At 38.4% G+C, this 19282-nt stretch overlaps 1 long non-coding RNA gene across 2 annotated transcripts in view; it reads right to left on the reverse strand.

The window, feature by feature from the left end:
* Nucleotides 1-421: 421 nt before the first annotated feature.
* The window catches only part of LOC123796757 (uncharacterized), a 291862-nt gene continuing 273001 nt past the window's right edge, over nt 422-19282 (reverse strand). The window contains exons 7-8 of one of the 2 annotated variants that reach the window (XR_015722231.1): nt 2765-2849; nt 422-1405 (exon numbers count right to left, since the gene is read on the reverse strand). This is a non-coding gene — a long non-coding RNA (uncharacterized LOC123796757). Of the gene's footprint in view, nt 2853-19282 lie in introns of both variants that reach the window. The other variant, XR_015722232.1, reaches the window with a different exon arrangement.

The following is a 19282-nucleotide window of genomic DNA, read 5'->3' on the forward strand; positions in this document are numbered from 1 at the left end:
AATGGCACTTCTGTGTATTTACCCCAAATACAAAAACACAAATTCAAAGGGATACATGCAACCCTATGTTTATTGCAACATTATTTATAATAGCCAAGATATAGAAGCCGTCCAAGTGTCTGCTGATTGATGAATGGGTGATGAAGAAATGGTATATCTACAACAGAATATTACTCAGCCATCAAAAAGAATGAAACCTTGCCATTTGCAACAACATGGATGGAGGTAGAGTATATTATGCTATGTGAAATAAGTCACTCAGAGAAAGACAAGTACTGTAAGATTTCACCCATATGTGGAATTTGAGAAACAAAACAAATGAGCAAATGGAAAAAATGAGAGAGAGAGAGAGAAATCAAGAAACAGACTCTTTTTTCCTTTTTTTAATAATAATTTTTTATTATGTTATGTTAGTCACCATACAGTATATCCTTAGTTTTTGATGTAATGTTCCATGATTCAATAGTTGCGTATAACACCCAGTGCACCATGCAATACGTGCCCTCCTTAATACTCATCACTGGCCTATCCCATTCCCCCACCCCCTCCCCTCTGAAGCCCTCAGTTTGTTTCCCAAGAAACAGACTCTTACCTGTAGAGAAAAACTGATGGTCACCAGAGGGGCGGTGGGCGGAGGATGGCTGAGACAGGTGATGGGATTTAAAAAGTACACTTATCATGATGAGCACTGAGTAATATACAGAATTGCTGAATCACTATATTGTACACCTGAAATGAATAGAACACTATATGCTAAAGGGAGTGGAATTACAATAAAAAATAGAAAAAAATCTATTTAGCTTTTTAAAAATAAAAATATTTAACCAATTTAATATTGCAAGCTGTACCACTCGCAGTAATCCTAGTCCCCTTCATCTACCTTACTTTTATTTTTTTGCACTTCCTACCTCCTACTACAAAATACAATTTACTTACATTCATTGATTATCTGACTACCCACCCCTGGAAACCTCCCCCCCTGAGGATCAGAATCTTTGCCTGCTGTGTTCACTAATTTGTCTCAGGATCTTAAAGCAGTTCATGGGATGTATTGGTGTTCAATAAGTATATTTTGAACAAACATTTAACGTCCCTTGTATATGCAAGGCAATGTGAGTGATGTTGTATATATAGATAAATAATGAATGAAAGACCATTTCAATAAGTATATATGGGTATGTATATATTCATTGATACAAAGGGCTTAGACATTTATATATATATAATATATTAAATTTAAAATATTAAATAGGAACACCTGGGTGGCTCAGTCGGTTAAGTGTCTGCCTTCAACTCAGGTCATGATCCAAGGGTCCTGTCATCAAGTCCCGCATCGGGCTCCTTGCTCAGCGGGAAGCCTGCTTTTCCCTCTGCCTGCCACTCCCCCTGCTTGTGCTTGCCCACTCTGTAACAAATAAATAAATAAAATCTTTAAAAAACTAAAATTATATATATAAAATAATAATCTAAAATTATATATATATAAAAGGCTGCATTCATCTCACCTCTGCAGGACATCACCTAGCCTGACATATGCCTCTTCCTCCCCACTCCTTCCCGTGCTCTAGAACACAGCTCACAAACCAGAAGTCTGAAAGTAGCATCTGGCCTGCACATGTTTATTGTTGGGTTTGCCGGGGGTTTGAAAATTCTTTAAGTCAATTGCCAACATTTAAAAATCTAGAGAATTCTCATAAATATCCAGATTTCCGACTTCTCTTGCAAAGCCTCAGAGGATGTGTCGACACTGGGCTGGCGTTCCCACATGGCCTTGCTAGGCTGGGGCTGAGCAGCAGCTGGCCTGTCCGATAACGGAAGAGAACTGTGCCCTCCTGGTTACCAGCACTGGGCTCACCTCACCTACCCACCTCCCTGCCTGGTCCTGGAGGGGCTGGGTTTATAGCCCCTGCTTTGTTTGCCCCTCAGTCCCATCTCCTGTGGTAGGAATTTGATACTGCTGCAAACTGCTAGAAAGACAGGAATAGATAATCATGTTCGATTCAACTGATTGGTTAGCTACACACTCCTTTTACATATAGGGTCTGGCTTATATATAAACAAAAACTTAGTAATTCAGAAAATGCGCATATACACTTAAAATAAATACTTAGCTCTGACTGATAAGGGACTAGAATTTATTTCTCATCTAACCATTATGTCTTCTGAATTTTATTATTCTACCTTAATTATTATGTATAATAGCAGAACCCAAGATGGTCAGGGCTCTATCTCTTCTCCTACTTTGGACCCAAGTCTCCAGCCCAGCCCGTGAAAGGTGTTTTGTTTTTAGCTTGATAGATGGCTTCCTTCCTACTGGCAGGTGGCAGCTGGGATTGAGACAAACTCTACAATTTCTTCACTGCCCTTCAATACAATGTGCTCATTAGCTACACGATCTCAAAAATACTCTTCTTTCTCTTTGAGAAAAAATGTGACTTTAGGGAATAATGGCTCAGCATGTCATAAAACATATTCCTAATGATTTTCCTTCTTTGAAAGATAAGCCTGCCACTTGAGCTTGCCCAAGTTTGTCTATTAGGCAAGTATGCTCTTTTGCTTTTAAAATAACCCCCTATATGTGTCACTTTGGGCAAAGTAGCACTGTAGGCTTCTCCACCCTGTTACTACAGAGGGGTTGTTGTCTGATATATGAGAGCAACAAGATGTAGCCCAGCACACTTGTTTAGATCAAATGAAAACACATAAAAAAAAAAAAAGGCAGACATCTTGACATCAGGGGATGAAAGGATACCGCTCACCTTACCTTCTCCACCCTGAAAGAACACATGATGTGAATAAATCTCCTTTGGTTATTTCTCCATTCTTTTCTTTTTTCCTTCCTGCTGTTCCTGCTGACAAGGATGAAAGGGCTGTAGTGAGAGAGTTAATTCACATCAAGGGGTACTGAGCCATCCATAGGAAAGGGTGAGCAGAAAGGTGAATTTTCATTGCTTTGAAATATTGCTAAGTAATTAATTAAAATCTTGTCACCACCTACGGCGGTTTAAATAACTCAGTGCTCAGCAAAGTGTAATTAGTTTTAAGCAAAAGAAGAAAACAAATGGCTCGAAACATCTGAACATGTAAATATGCAGTAAGCCAGATGCTGAGGTGGGATGGTGGGAAGAGGATGCCCCTGGGACCAAGGTACACCCAAGGGAGGGGAAACCATTCTAGGTTTAAAATTGCTGATGAAAGTGACGCCAATCTAGTGTCAACGATGCCTGGTGGTTTCAGCACCCAGGGGGAGTTTGGTCTGGTTGGTGGGCTGTTGTGTTTGAGATTTCCAGGAAATGCTTTTGGGCAGATGGGCACAGCAGCCAAGGGATGAGGATCCAATTATAGTCCCAGGAGGAAGGGGACCACTGGCAAGAACTAGCTGAGTGCTGGGCCCTAGCTGAGGAGTTTCCATGGAAGAGCATTCCAAGGTTAGATGGAGAACAAAAACCCATTCAGGAAACTGAGTCAGCCCAGCTGCCCAGTCCTATGGATTGTATAAACTCAGTGGTGGTTGGGAAGACTGTAACTCCATAAACTCACAGGAGCCCAAGGCTCATCTTGGCTATCAGAGAACCACAATAATGAGATGAGTTCCAGACCATACCAGCTGGTGGGAGCTGTGCCTACTATTATATTACCAGTGTTGGCCTCAGAGGGGTCAGGGAAAGGCTGGACAGGACTAAGAAGTGAGGAGCTTACAGGCACCAACATTGTCAAGGACATCTAAACACACACACACACACACACACACCCTGCCATTTAGAAGGATAAACAGGGATACCTTGGAGATACTGTGGGTTTATTGCCCATTCCTAGCACATGATACAATTGCTCCTATAATCACAAGTGAACAAGAAGGAATTAGAGAAATTAGTACCTGACTGGACCATTTCAACAAATAGTACTAGAATAAATGCCTAATTTTATGAAAAAGTCTATTGACACTATCTCATAAAATAATAAAAAATCAATTTGATATGGACCATAGACTTAAACAAAAAGTTAAATTTTAAAAAAGATTCTAAAAACATGAGACTATCTTTACAAAATTGGGGTAGATATAAATTTCTTAAATAAGACAGAGAACACTAATTATAAAGAAAAATGAAAATTTGAAGATCAAAACAGAAAGCTTCTGAATTTCAAAAGACACCATTAAGAAAAGGAAAAGGCAATCCACAGACCTGAAAAACACATGAACAAATGTATATTCAAGAATATTTATATACAAAGAACTCTTACAAATCAATAACAAAATGTCAAACAACTCACGAAAAATGGATGAAACTTGAACTTATACACTTTACAATAGAAGATATACTAATGAGCAACATGCAGAAGAACAGGTGCTCAACGTTGTTTGTCTCTGGGGAAGTGAATTCTAAAGCCACAGTGAGATACCATAGATAATATTCCACACCAACTAGAATGGCCAAAATTAAAAAGATTGACAACATTAAATGTTGGCGATGATATAAAGCATTGAGAACTATCACACATTCCTGACAGAACTGTAAAATGGAATAACCATTTCAGAAAACTGTTTGGAAATTCTTATGAAGTTATACATACATACACCTATCCTATGAGTCAGCTATTCCACTCTTAGGTAGTACCAAAAAGAAATGAAAACATTTGCTCACAAAAAGACTCGTACAAGCATGTCCAGAGTATTTTTACTCATAATACCCATATATCCCAAATGTTGATTAATAAGAAAATGAATAAACAAATTGTGATATATTTATGCATTGGAACAGTAACAGTGGTAAGTAGGAATGAGTACTGTTGGTGAAGATGTGGAGAATTGGAACCCTTGGACATTGTTGGTGTGGATGTAGAATGGTGCAGTGTTGGTGGAAAGCAGTTTGGTAATTCCTCCAAAAGTTAAACATAGAATTACCATAGCAATTCCACTCCAGATATTGTCCAACAGAACTGAATACAGATACTTCAATACTTGTACACAAATGTTCATAGCAACACTCTTCACAATAGCCAGAAGGTGGAAACAATGTCTATCAACCACTGAATGGATAAACAAAACGTGGTATATGCACACAATGGAATATGAGTCAACCATAAAAGGACGTACTGATACATGCATGCTACAAGGCAGATGAATCTGGAAAACATCATGCTAAGAGAAATAAGGCAGACATGAAAAGTCATATATTGTATGATTCCATTTATATGAATAAGTAAATCCATATAGACAGAAGCAGACTGGTGATTGCCAGGGTCTGGAGGAAGGAGAGAGTGGAGTGTGAATGTTTAATGGATATGGAGCTTTCTTTTGGGGAAATAAAATTTCTTTTGGAATTACATTGAGGTGGTGGTTGCATAACAATGTAGATGCAATGGCTGTCAGTGAATTGTACATTAAAAAATAAAGGGAATGAATGACTTCTGTATGCACCAACATGAATGGATCTCAAAAACATTACTTTGAGCATAAGCAATCATATACAAGAGTAGGTACCATATGATTTAAGTCAAAACTAGATGCTTACGAAATGTGGAGATTGGCTGGAAGGGAACATGAGAAAAATTTCCGAGGTGATAGAAATGTTCTATATATTGACTGGGGGTGCGATAATAAAGATGTATGTATTTGTGAAAACTCACTGAAGTACTCAAGGCCTGTGCAGTTAAGTGTATGTAAATTTTATCTCAATTAAATGAAATAAAAGAAAAAAAATGAGAAAACATAAAGGCCAAAAAACATGAATAGACAATTCAGAAAAAAATATTCAACCATTTATAAGAGAAATGCAAGTTCAAACTTCACTAAGCTGTTTCTCATATATCAGACTGGCAAAGATTTAAAAGCTTGATATTATACTCTGACAGCAAGTGTGTGCAGAAACAGTCTTATACATTGTTATGGTGAGAAGTTTGGCAACATCTAACAAAACTGCATATGCATTACCCTTTAATCTAGCACTCTCACTTCTAGGAATGTACCAATCAATCTGTTCAGACTACTATATTAAATACCACAGATTGGGTGGTTTATAAATAGTAGAAATTTATTTCTCGCAGTTCTGGAAACTGAAAGTTTGAGATGAGTGTGCAACATGGTCTGCGAGGGCAGACTACTTGTATCCTCACACAGTGGAAGGGGCTGTAGAGCTCTGTTGGGTCTCTTTTATAAGAACACTAATTCCATTCATGAAGGCTCTGCTCTCATGACCTAATCACCTCCCAAAGGCCCTACCTCCTAACATCATCACATTGGGCATTAGGATTACATGTCAATTTTGGGGGGAGACAAACATTGAGACCTAGGTGTACCCGTGAGACACACCTCCAATAATACAAAAATACATGCATAACAGGTTATTCGTTATTGCATTACTTACGGTTGCACAATATTGAAAATGGCCTAAATGCCTCAACATTGGGAATTGGCTAAATAAACTAGGGTTCATATATATAAATAATATGCAGCTTTAAAAAAGAGTGACAAGCTCTCTATGATAGAGTGATTTCCAAGATTATTGTTGTACCAAAAGGAGTACAAAATAACTTCTGGTTTCAGGTTCTGCTTGCAAGGAGCGTAGAAGTCCTCAGTCCATCCTAACAACAAATAAAAGGCCAAACAGATTGAAAAACAAGAACTCGTTTTGGACCCAAGAGAGGTGAGGACATAGGGCAAACTGCTGCCCCCAAGACTGGAGACAGGTAAATACCATTACCGCTTCCTAGGGCACACATTCATGAGTGTAATCAGCGCAGGGTAGGAACACCTGAACCATAACTGACACTTGCTGGAGGTTAAGTGTGAACAATTTTGACAGTTAAAAACAGGGGGACCCAATCAAAGTGGGACTCCCACAGTACTGTGAGATTTATGTCCAGGAGCTTGACCAATTTCCCACAGCAAAATATTGGAGGAAAAATCCCCTTGGGCTTCAGGCAGGGGGAGGGGAAAAGAAATCATTTTGAAAAACGCCAGAGTGCTCAGTTCTTAACGAGGTCTGCTCTTACATGAAACTAATTAATCAGAGCCTAGCCTACTGGGTATTATTGGAAACTGTTTGAACCGAAGGAAGGGCAATACCCAATTCCAGCCAGTTCTAGCCATCCTGTCCCACCTAAGGGAGAGAAAAAATCTGAGAAGCTCTTGGGAAGTTCACAGTCCAGAAGTAAAGGCTCACTAAAAGAATAAGACCTAATCACAGGACTACAGAATACTTCCCGTCCCCACACACCTCACCACCACATTGTTAAAGGTTTATTTAAAGCAGTTCCCTTACCCAGTACATACTGTACGGCTATCAAGAGAAAATTACAGGGCATACCAAAAGGCCAAAAACACAACTTGAAGAGACAGAGCAAGCATCAGAACCAGACATGGCAGGCATGTTGGAATTGTCAGACCACGAATTTAAGACAACTATGATTAATATTCTAATTATTATTTAATATGCTAATAATATGCTAAGGTCTCTAATGGATAGACAGCATGCAAGAACAGATGGGCAATATAAGTAGAGAGATGGAAATTTTAAGAAAGACCCCCCCCCCAAATGCTAGAGATAAAAATAAAACAAAACAAAGCAAAATACTGTAACAGAAACGAAGAATGCCTTTGATGGGCTTAGTAGGCTGGACAATATCTGGGCTAGAAAATAGATTAGTAAGATCCACAAAAACCAAAAAGCAAAGAGAACAAAAACTGGAAAAGAAAACTAGAGCAGGATATCCGAGGATGACGGGACAACCACAAAGGGTATAACAGATGTGGAATGGCGATACCAGAAGGAGAAGAGACAGAGGAGCAGAAAAAAAATATTTCAAACAACAATGAGTGAAAATTCCCCAAGTTAAGGTCAGACACCAAACCACAGATCTAAGAAGCATACAGAATACCAAGCAGGGTAAATGTCAAAAAACTACACGTAGGTATATCATTTTCAAACCATAGAAAATCAAAGATAAAGAAAAACCTGAAAGAAGGTTTGAGGCGTTTGTGCGTGTGTAGGCATAGAGAGGTCACCATTTTTGAAAAGCTTCCAGATGATTGTTTCGTATAGCCAGGTTGAGAACTACGGGAATCAAAAACAGAGATCTCAGGCTAGAAAGAAAAGCATAAGAATTCATCAATTTTCAAGATCTTATCTTGCTACATAAAACATCAAAATCTCTATCCTATCGTGGTGCTTAGTTCCAACTAGTTTCCTAGGTGACTAATCAGCTATGGAAAGAAAGATGGAAGTTTCATCTTTACTCTGGTGAGTCATGCAAACTTATGCTTTGGGGAAAATTGAATTCCTTTAGGATTAGGTGCTCCTTTAAGCATTTTGTGGTATTCCCACCCACTCCCTTTCAGTGAGGTCAGTAACTGGGAATACCCCAGAGATTTCTCCATCATCCTTGATTTTACTGGCAACTGCACAACCACTTAAAAAAAAAAAAATAGGTGTGTGAGTGAGGCACAGGAGAAAGAAACGATGGTGACTAAGTTACACTGTCACCCACCATTTGTCCGCGTGCAGGTTTGGCTTGTATATTCCTGATTTCCAGGTCAAAATGTTCTGTTCAGATTTTTATCTACAGGGCAGGGAAGCTTCAGGGTTTTTTAGTGGGACAGTTTTGATGATGTGAGGTTTCTTATTTTTAATAAGGTCAGTAAGGACTCACTTCAGCTAGCAAGGAATGGTATTTTGGAAAAACAAAAATAAGCATTAAATTGATATCATAGGTAATGGATAAAAAAATTTTTTTTTTTTCATTTTCAAACCTAGTATCTCTTCAACTCATACACAATCAGAAGTTAATCTTTGTGAACCACTGCCAGGAAACTTGCTGTGAGCTGCCACCAGGGTTGATTCGGTTGCTAGTGGAGAAAAGGAAGACAATAATGTAACTGGTGAAAAGGGAGGCTGCTTTTTGCATGTCCAGCCAGCAGCTGTAGTCTTATCCTAGTCACTATCAGGAGCTATCAGTTAACTTCCTTCTAACTTTCTATCTTCATCCCTCTGTCTTCAGAACTGTTAGTGGGAGGTCTATGAAAGTGAGTAGAGGTGGAAGGGATTTTCATCTCAAATTGCTTGGGTCTATTTGGACCTCAAATATGGCTTAGATCTAAAATATAGCCCATCATTTCAAAGAAGCACCAGTGTTGAGGATCTGCCTTGTATTCTGGAACTTATTTTCTCAGTCTGCAGACTATCCTGTTAGCATCTATATCTGTTCCCAATTTGTGTCCCATTTCTTGTCTCTATCTGGAGAAATTGTCCCATCCTGGTTATACACTTCCTATTTTTTCCCAAGAAGTCTCCGTAGATCATTTTAGCTGTCATTGCTCCTGCAGTCTTCTAAAGCTTTTGCCGAATGCACCACAAAACTTAAAACAAATGCTGTTTTAGTAGTTGTTACCACTTCTTATGCATATGTCTTGCCCTTCTAACAAAACTTTAAGCTTTGTTAAACTTTAAGGGACTTAAAGAAAGGAATATTGCATACTTCTGAATCTCCTCTAGCATCTAGCATAACACTGAGCATATTTTAGGTCAAGATTTTAGGTAATAATTAACTAACATTGAGCTACAGAGATTTTGCATAATAAATTATCCTGGCTTGAGTGTGGTGCTTTTTGTTGGGATCTTGACTAATACAAAATGATATATTTTAGGTGTAAAATGAGATGTAGTCATTTTTAAAATGCTATGACCTTTTCTTTTGTGAAGCCAATAATCCTTTTGTAATGTGGAGAGTCACCCTCTAATTTATCACTTATGTAACATCTATAATTTTTTTAGTTTTTTACCATGACAATTCTACATAGAACTAAGAAAAAATAAAAAAATAGCAAAATCATGGAAAAGGATGACATTTTGCAGACAGTTTTCTGAAGCACTCTGAACACAGATCTAGATGTGTCTGGCTTGGGTGGTACGGTGTATGGGTTATTAAGTCCTCAGTTTCCCTCCCTCATTTCAATCTCAACCCAGAGTTTGTCTTTCTTCTTCCCTTGGCTTCCACTTCTCCTCCCCAGGGACAGGAATGCAATTTGAGCTCTGAGGAGATATTGTGGATATCGGACGCTGGAGCCCCTTTTGGTCTGAATGAGTCATTACAGTTTCTACCCTCAGAGAATTAAAGTCAGTGGTGGTCTAGGCACTTTCTGTTCTATGACCTTATATGGTATTGCTCTGCATGACTCTTTAAATGATTCAAGTCCTCTGAAATTTCTTCCCTGAGTATTTCCCAATTCACCAAAACCTCAGAAAAGATTCTGGTTTGTAATGCTGAGTAACCATGTCTGCTTAATCCCTAAAATAATAGAAAAATGGGTACTGTATGTGATTCAGCAATGTATGAAAATAGAAGATTACAGATTGTTCCAATAGTTATAAGTATTAGATGATTACCATGACTTGCTTACAAAGTAGCTGGAGTCAGTATCAGTTTTTCTTTTTTTTCTTTTCTTTTTCTTTAAGTAGGCTCCACGCCTAGTGTGGAGCCCTACGCGGGCTTGAACTCATAACCCTAAGATCAAGACCTGAGCTTAGATCAAGAGTCAGCTGCTTAACTGACTGAGACACCCAGGCACCCCAGTATTGGTTTCTGATCTGCAGCTGAATCTGACATTGACGTGAGCTCCTGGAGAACAATGTGCCAATTTTAATGTTGTATATACTTTCTTTGTAGCTTCCCAAGCTTTCTTTACATTTAGGGCTGCTGAGTTAGCACTTTTGTCCTTTGCAGGCATCTTCTTACTAATTTATGTAATGGGTGGAGGCCAAAAAATAAACTGTCTCCAAAGGGACCAAGGCTACAGGTGAAGTAGACATTCCCTCATGGTGACTGAGACTGACTGAGCCAATGGCCAATGGGACTAATACTTGTCTTCAATTTGGGCATAGGGAAGGGACAAGGCAGAGATTGAGACATCAAGTCTCCTATCCTGAATATATGATCTAGTGATGTTTTCTAACACTGAGATCATCAGAGGCAAGGATACTGGACAGTGTTCCCGGTATACGGAACATAAACATGTATCTCCCTTATTCCAGCAGAAAGGGGTATGGAGTCCCAGGAAAGGACAAATTGCTGAGGATAGGGTAGTGACCTCCCATCTTTGAATGGCTCTAACTCCTTGCAAATGTTCCTTTATATTTGGTATTTGGATTTATTGTATTCAAGCTTTCCTTCTGTATGTGTGCTTGAAACTTTTGTCCAGTTTATTTGAAAAACCTGGAAGACATACTGGTCTATACTTTGTATAATTGCACCTACATTTAGACAACAGAACCTCTAAGGTGATGGGGAAAGATCTTCAGTATGATTTGGCAGTTTGGGAAAGTAGAAGGACTATGGCATTTTATTAAGGGTCATAAAGAGTATAGTTTATTATGTAACGAACTGTACTTATTTTACCCTACCTCAATTTACAAATGATGTTACATCACATAGTTTATATCCCAAATAGGTAAAATTAAAAGATAAAATATAAATAGAAAACCAGGGCCAAGGAGAAGGAAAATACAAATATGCCACCCATACAGGGTAACACAATTGCTGGGATGGGGCTGCCAGTCTGACTGTTGGTCAAAAGGGTGAACAAAACCAGTGAACAGTTCTCTTGACCAGGAGAAAGTAAGACAGACTTTCAGCAGAAGCAAAGGTTTATTTAGCACTGAGATTAAAAAACACTCACTTGAGGACTCTTTATAGTGAATGCTGCATCATGTGATAAACGATGTCCTCAACAACAGTTTTACAATAACCAAGGAAATATTTTCTTATAGTTACTTCTCAAAGCAACCTTTTGATGAAAGCTAGCACATTAATGTTAACACTTAGTGGAGTCAATTCTGAAAGAAGCTAGATTTCATCAATGTTTAATTATATAATCTTTTGGAGGTCCTACTTGATTCAAAAATAGCATTCAGGGCTCCTTAAGTTACTTAATCTTTTTAACATTTTGAAAATAATCCATGTATACCAATGCACAGATAAATCAAATGATACTGAAATGTATGAGAGGTAAAGATACCCCCCTCACCATCTCCTCTCCAGTAAATACTACTTTAGCAGTAGTCACATTGCTCTTTAGTTCTTTTGGAATTGCCAATATAATTTTAAATTACACTTTAATTTTTGATTTATGAAGTTAGACTATATAGATATATTAACCCAGTGATTTATAAGATGAGGAATTAAAAGAACTTTAACCAACTTCTATCTTTCCTTCTCTGTTTCCTAAATGTGTTAGTTATATTATTATTTTCAGTTTTTTTTCTGGTAGTTGCCTTTAGGGATAAATTTTGACATATAAATTTTATACAGCATCTATTAACTCTGCACACAGATGAGAATATTAGCATACTTCTACTTCCACCTCACTCCCTTGTCCCTGATTCTATTTATCATACTGTTTTTCATTGTCAAGATTTATTATAGTTTCATTATGCTCTTTAATTATATTTGTCTTCAGTTTTTATATATGATTTCTAAATGTTGAGACTAATGAATGACATTTAAAAAATACATATACATAAACCATATGTGAATAGTGCATATATATGTATCACTATGGAGGCAAGTCATGTGCTTAAACCCACAGAAAAGCAAATGTGAGTGTTTACACATACAACTACTCCCCCAGTTGAATTCATTAAAGGAGATTACTTTAAGCATCAAGGGGAATGGATTTTCTTGCTGTCTTTGGTCTTCTCTGAGTCATACATAGATGTCACTCTTTTCTTTTTTCCACTCTTCCATCCTTATTGTCAAGTAAAAGGCACTGAGAAAACACAAGACTTCCACTTCCATATGCTCCCAATACCTCATCTCCTCACCCCTGCATCTCCCAAAGTAGCCCTTGTTCCTGCTCTCAGCTGAACTCTCCAGGCTCCTTGCCAAGCCCAGCTTCTCTCATTCGGCCTCCCATCCCATCTCCTTTTGCCTTTGCAGGACATGGCTCTGGTTATTCCCCCTTTCATTCCTGCTTCCTCAAGTTTAAGTTCCTGCTCGCTGTTAGATTTTCCACTAATCTTCAAAGATGCTGTTATTTTTCATGACTTAATAAATTCTTTCTTGATCTCACTTTCCCCTCCAGCTACCTTTCACTTCTTTCTTCCCTTTACAGTAAGAAAAATCTAAAGCCTTACCTATACTCACTCACTGTCTCCAATTTCTTCCCATGGTTCCACAGAAACCACTCATAACCAGGTCACTATTTACATTCATGTTGCTAAATCCAGCGGTCATCTTACATGGCCTGTCAACAGTTTTGATCATTCTCTACTCCTTGAAGTATGTTTTTCCCTTGGCTTCCAGGACATGATACACCCATGATTTTCTGCTTATTTCTGTGGTTACTACTTCTCAATTTTCTCTGCTCTTTTCTTCTCATCTCTCTGATTTCTAAACATAGGTACATCCTAGAACTCAATTTTAAAATCTCTTCCCTTTTCCCACCTCCATCCACTTCTCTGGAACTTTATCCAGTCTCATATGTATATTTTTTTAATATTTTATTTATTTATTTGTCAGAGAGAGCAGCAGGGGGAGCAGCAGGCAGAGGGAGAAGCAGACTCCCTGCTGAGCAGGGAGCTCGATGCGGGACTCGATACCAGAACACTGGGATCATGACTTGAGCTGAAGGCAGACGCTTAACTGACTGAGCCACCCAGGCATCCCATGGTCTCATATTTTTAATTATCATCTCTACCTTGATGATTCATTTATATGATTATTTAATATATTATATATATTTTATATGTAAATATAAATACCTATTTCCATATGTCTTCTGTCCTCTCTTGAAATCAGACTTATTTATGCAACTTCCTTCTCCATAACTCCACGTGGATATCTAATAGGCATTTCAAACTTAACATGTATAAACTTGAAATCCTGGTCTTCCCCACCATGTCTGCTTCTTTCAGCTTCTTCATCTTAGGCAATGGCAGTTTGATGTTCCGGTTCCTCAGGTCAAAAACATTGGACTCACACTTGATTCCTGTTAGCTTTATTTCTAAAATGTACCTAGAGTATAAAACCTTCTTATCCCCTACTCTGCTACCATCTTGGTCTGACTCTCTCTTATCTCTTACCTGAATTATTGTAATAAATTCCTACCCAGCTTCCCTGAGACCCCCTTCACTTTATTCCTAGGACATCAACTCAAGAGATAGATCATGTCATCTCTCTATTTGAAACTTTTCAGTAATTTCTTATTCCACTCTGAGTAAAAACTAACATTTACCCGTGGCCTAATAGGTCCCATGTAATTTGTCACCTATTATCTTTCCTTCTGGTTACTTTCTCTAGCCACAATGGTGTCCTTGGTGTTCCTAAAACACAACAAGCTTGTTCTTGCCTCAGGGCCTTTGCACATAATGAAACCTCCACCACCATCCCCACTTGGGTGTGCTCTGCCCCAGATATCTGAAGGCTAACCCCTTACCTCTTCCAGCTCTTGACTCGGATGTTACTTTCCTAGTGAGGCTGCTCTGATAACACTGTTTAAAATTGCATCCTTGCAACATTCTCCATCTCTGCTGGATTACTAAGTAACAGTCTAAATATTTTACTTATTTATCTTGTTCATCATCTATTTCCCTCTTCTAAAATATGGGCTCCATGTGGGAAAGGATTTTGTCATTTCTGTTTATCATGTATCCCTAGCACCCAGAGTTGTGATTGGTTAAAAAAAAAAAGGGTTTTAAAATGAATGAATGATGTTGCCTACTTTCATATATTTCTTTTTAATTTTGTTAAAATACATGCTGGAATTTTTTCCATATAAGATATATGGGTAGTGATGTTTGAAATGTCTATTTGTTCTGCAAAATAGACTGATTGAGAGAATTTTAGATTCAAATTAACTTTCCTTCAGGAATTTGAAAGATATTGCTTTATTCAGTTCATTCTTTCAAACTTTTGATGCTATTAGATAATTCATATTACTAACTGGAAGCTTAAGGATTTTATTTCCTTGGTTAGTTGATTTTCTAGAGTATGTGTCTAGGTTTATATCTTGACCTCTCCCCTACTGCATGTGGCTATTGGTGGGTTCTTCATATGTGAAGACCTGTTTTTGTCTCTAGCTCAGATGAATTTTATTGTATCATTTCTTTTGTTACGCTTCTGCTAAAGTCCCTGCAATCTCTTTCTCAACCACCTTTTGGACATAGATTGGACTACCTAGACTACCTGCCATGTCTTTTAACTATTCTCTCACAGTCTCCATTGCTTTAAATTTCCTGTTTTGCGAGACTGACTTGATTTATCTTTCAGCTCACTAACTTCAGCTGTGTATATTTTATCATGCAGCTCATTCACTTCCTTTTTGTAAATATATTTTTAATGATATCAACCTCATTTTTGTTCTCTGATTGCCCTCTTTTTCATAGCAGTTTGTTATGATAAAAATAGCATTCCTCAAATGTCTCTGAGGGTGCTAATTCAGATAAAAAAAACCCCAAACCTCTTTTGTTCTGTTGCTTACCCAAAGTTAGTTAGTTGTTTTTTTTTAAACAATTTCATTTTAGACTCTCTTTTATGCTGTTAGTTTTCCATACTTTCTTCCGGTAATCCTTTGTGGTCTACTCATATTAGGCATTTCCTCTGAAATTCAGCTTATGATAAGGCCTTTAATAACATAATACTTACTGATTTTTATCTGGTTATAAATTAATGCATACCCATTGTATAAAGTATATAAAAAAACAAAAATAAAAGAGGAAAAAAATCATGCATAAGCCCATTACCTAGAAATTACCACTGTTATCATTTTTGTATATTTTCTTCCTCACATTTTCAAACACACACTCACACACAGTGCCTACCTCTTGCTATTTCAAGACACACTAACACACTTTGGGAAAGACAAAGTCTCTGCTGTCATAAAGATTACAGTCTAGTAGCAGGAAAAGCTAGAACTAAAATAATCACATAGATTAGGGCATAATTATAATTGTTATAAGTGCCATAAAAAATATACATAGTTCTGTGCTCTCACATACAAAATAACAAAAGAAAACTGAGCTGAGCAGGGGTGATAGGGATGCCTTCTTTAGGGAATTGAGATTATGTCCTGAGAAGAACTTAACTAGGTGAAGAGAGGAAGAAGATCATTTGAGACAGAAGAAACACATATAAAAAAGCCCGGTGGCAGGAGAGAAAAGTAGCTTTAAAGAAAGAGAAAGAAGTTAGAGTGCTGGAGTGTGGAAATTAAGGAGAGTATGGGGGTAGAAGGGCCTAGAAATGTAATTAGAAGTGAGATGGTATAGAGTCTTCAGGCTACATTTAGGATTTTTGTCTTTATCTTAAAAGCAATTGCAGGACTTTAAGCAGAAGGATTATCATAATTAGATTTAAGTTCTGAAAGAATTACTCTGACTGTAAACCATCAGAGGAACAAAGCGGGTGTCCGGACACAAGTTAGATTACTACAGTTAGTCCAGGTGAGACACGATGATGGCTTAAAGTGGTGGGTGCCATGGAAGTAGGCAGAAGTAGTTGCAGGGCAATGTCAATGATGCCTCTGAGATTCTGACTAATACGACTAAGTGGTTGGGGTGCTAAATACCAGCAGAGAACACTACCAGGGGACAAGTTTGTGGGAGGTTTTAGTCCTGCCTGGCACGTGTTGGATTTGCAGAACCTTTGAGACAGTCAAGTGAAGCCAATTGATTGTTCATATTTAAAGCACAAACAGACGTCTGAACTGCATGGGTGATATAAATTAGAGACTTGCAGGCATAGAGATGGGAACTGTAACTATAGCATGCGGAGATGCTTAACATATAGAGCAGCTCCCAAAGAAGGTGGTACCAGTTTATAATGAATCAATAGTGCAAGAGTGCCTATTTCTCAACACTTTGGACAACACTTTGCATTATTGAATTATTTGATCTTTTCCAAATTGACAGGTAAAAAATAGTATATCCCTGATACTTTGGCCTGAACTTTTTTTTTTTTTAAAGATTTTATTTATTTGACACAGAGAGAGCACAAGTAGGGGGAGCAGCAGGCAGGGGAGAGGGAGAAGCAGGCTTCCCTCTGAGCAGGGAGCCCGATACGGGGCTCAATCCCAGGACTCTGGGATCACGACCTAAGCTGAAGGCAGATGCTTAGCAACTGAGCCACCCAGGCGCCCCTGGCCTGAACTTTTAAGTAAGATTGAACTTCTGTCTCTATGTTTATTAGCCTATGATTCTTTGTGAATTATGAAAGTATATTTTTCTGGAGAGAAAGTCCATAGATTCACAAGTTTTCAAACTGACCCTTAAATATTTGAGAGCCACTAATTTGAAGTTGTTCTGAACAAGAAAGTTTTAATCTTCCACATGTCAGCCTGTACATATTTAACCACTGCTATCGCTGTCCTCTAAAGCTGTCTTTTCTACAGGCTGTATGTCTTCAGTGCACTAAGCCTTATGATTTCTGTTTTCTTCAGTTGAGCCCAAGTGTGACAATGATCACACTGCCTCAGCTTTGAAATCACCATTGCAGACTGGGGCACATCCAGCATATTCCACATTTTTCTCCTCTTCTTTTTACATATCCAGAGTCTTCCTGCTTCTAATACTTTCGTCCTTACAAAATAAGGAAGATTTGGTGTTTTCATTACACTGTGAGTAAAACTCATTCCCTCCCATCTATTAGTGTCTAGCTATTCAGTTTGCCAAATATTTCTTTCTAATCACAGAAAGCAATGCCAGCAAATGTGTCAGGCAGGAATGAAGGAAATGAAGGTGCCCCTTTGGGGCTGGCTCCTTCTCTTTGCTGTGAATGAGGTAGGCTTTAGGTCACTGAAAGGCATTCCTGGGGCTGTCACTAGGGGGAGTGTGAGTTAAATTTTTCACTTGGAAAAAAATCAGAAAGGGGGGTTGGAATGCTGGCACATAGAAAACACTAAAAACTTAGCAAGGAATTTGTGGAGCTGTGTCCTGACTTGTACACTGACTGTGAGTCTGGACCTGCTGGAAGCGTAGCTGGCGGTGGAGGATCCACATGCAGCTAGGAATCCTAGGCAGGATTGACAGTGGAGGCCAGGGAGATGGGGGAGAGCAAGGTTCTTCATTCTTCCAGAGACAGGTAGGGAGATAGGGTTGGTAGGGTTCCTGCCTATACTTTCTAAAGTAGGTGCATGCCACCTTGATCTTGCTTTGATATGTGCATATGCTGTCTTCTGTATCATACTGTTTGGGTGTGCCACGTGGCAGCTATGCTCAGTGAGAATAAATACTGTAAGACACGAGTTTGGGCGCCATGACATTGATGGTAAACAAACATTTAGTGAGTCTTTCTTGGTACAAAGAACCATTCTAAAGACAAGAGAGGGTACATAGTAAAAAAAGAAAGAAAGAAAGAAAAAAGAAAGAAAGGTATAATGCTTAGACTTGCAGTTTTAAATCTTGTTTGGAAATTTATAATATTTTTTTTTCTTCCCTTGCCTCACTTCATCAGTACCTCCTTCTTTATCCTATATTTTTTATCTTTTTGTCTCTGTGTCTATATTTGAAAACAAACTCAAGTCTGTTTTCAAGTCCAAAAGAGACTTTTCTTGGTCTGACATTGCTCTCCTATCCCCACCCTGAACCCTGCCCTGTTGCTCTCAGCCGCTCCACAACCACACTTCTTGAAAGTGGTCTTGTATCTATCACTCCTAATCCATCCAGTCCTCAGCTGTGCTTTGGGTTCTGCCCATATCACTCCATGAAACTCCTTGGGCAAAGGTCATAAGAGATGGCATCCCTAGCAACCCTACCTCCCAGCCACTCAGTTTCCTTCCACACAGATAATCATGGTGATGGATTTTTTTTATGTTATTCCAGAGATATTCTCTCTCTATATATACAACAAAATGTATTAATATGTCTTCCCTCTTTACATATAGATACCATGCTGTACACACTGTTTTGTGCTTACCTTTTTTTTTTTTTTTAAAGATTTCATTTATTTATTTGACAGACAGAGACAGCCAGCAAGAGAGGGAACACAGGCAGGGGCAGTGGGAGAGGAAGAAGCAGGCTCCCAGCAGAGCAGGGAGCCTGGTGTGGGGCTCAATCCCAGGACCCTGGGATCAGGCCCTGAGCCCAAGGCAGACGCTTAACTACTGAGCCACCCAGGTGCCCCTTGTGCTTACCTTTTTAAGCATACAATGTATTTTGATAACCTTTCCATATAAGGAAGTAAAGTGCAAAGTGTCCATAATGTGAAGCTAATAAAATGTAGTTAGCCAATCTGCTTTCACTGGACATTTAATAGTTTTTGATATTTTGCTATTACAAACAGTGCTGCAATGAATGAA

This window comes from Ursus americanus, chromosome 29 (assembly GCF_024610735.1).
Source record: "Ursus americanus isolate L20-20 chromosome 29, mUrsAme1.1.p, whole genome shotgun sequence".
NCBI lineage: Eukaryota > Metazoa > Chordata > Mammalia > Carnivora > Ursidae > Ursus > Ursus americanus.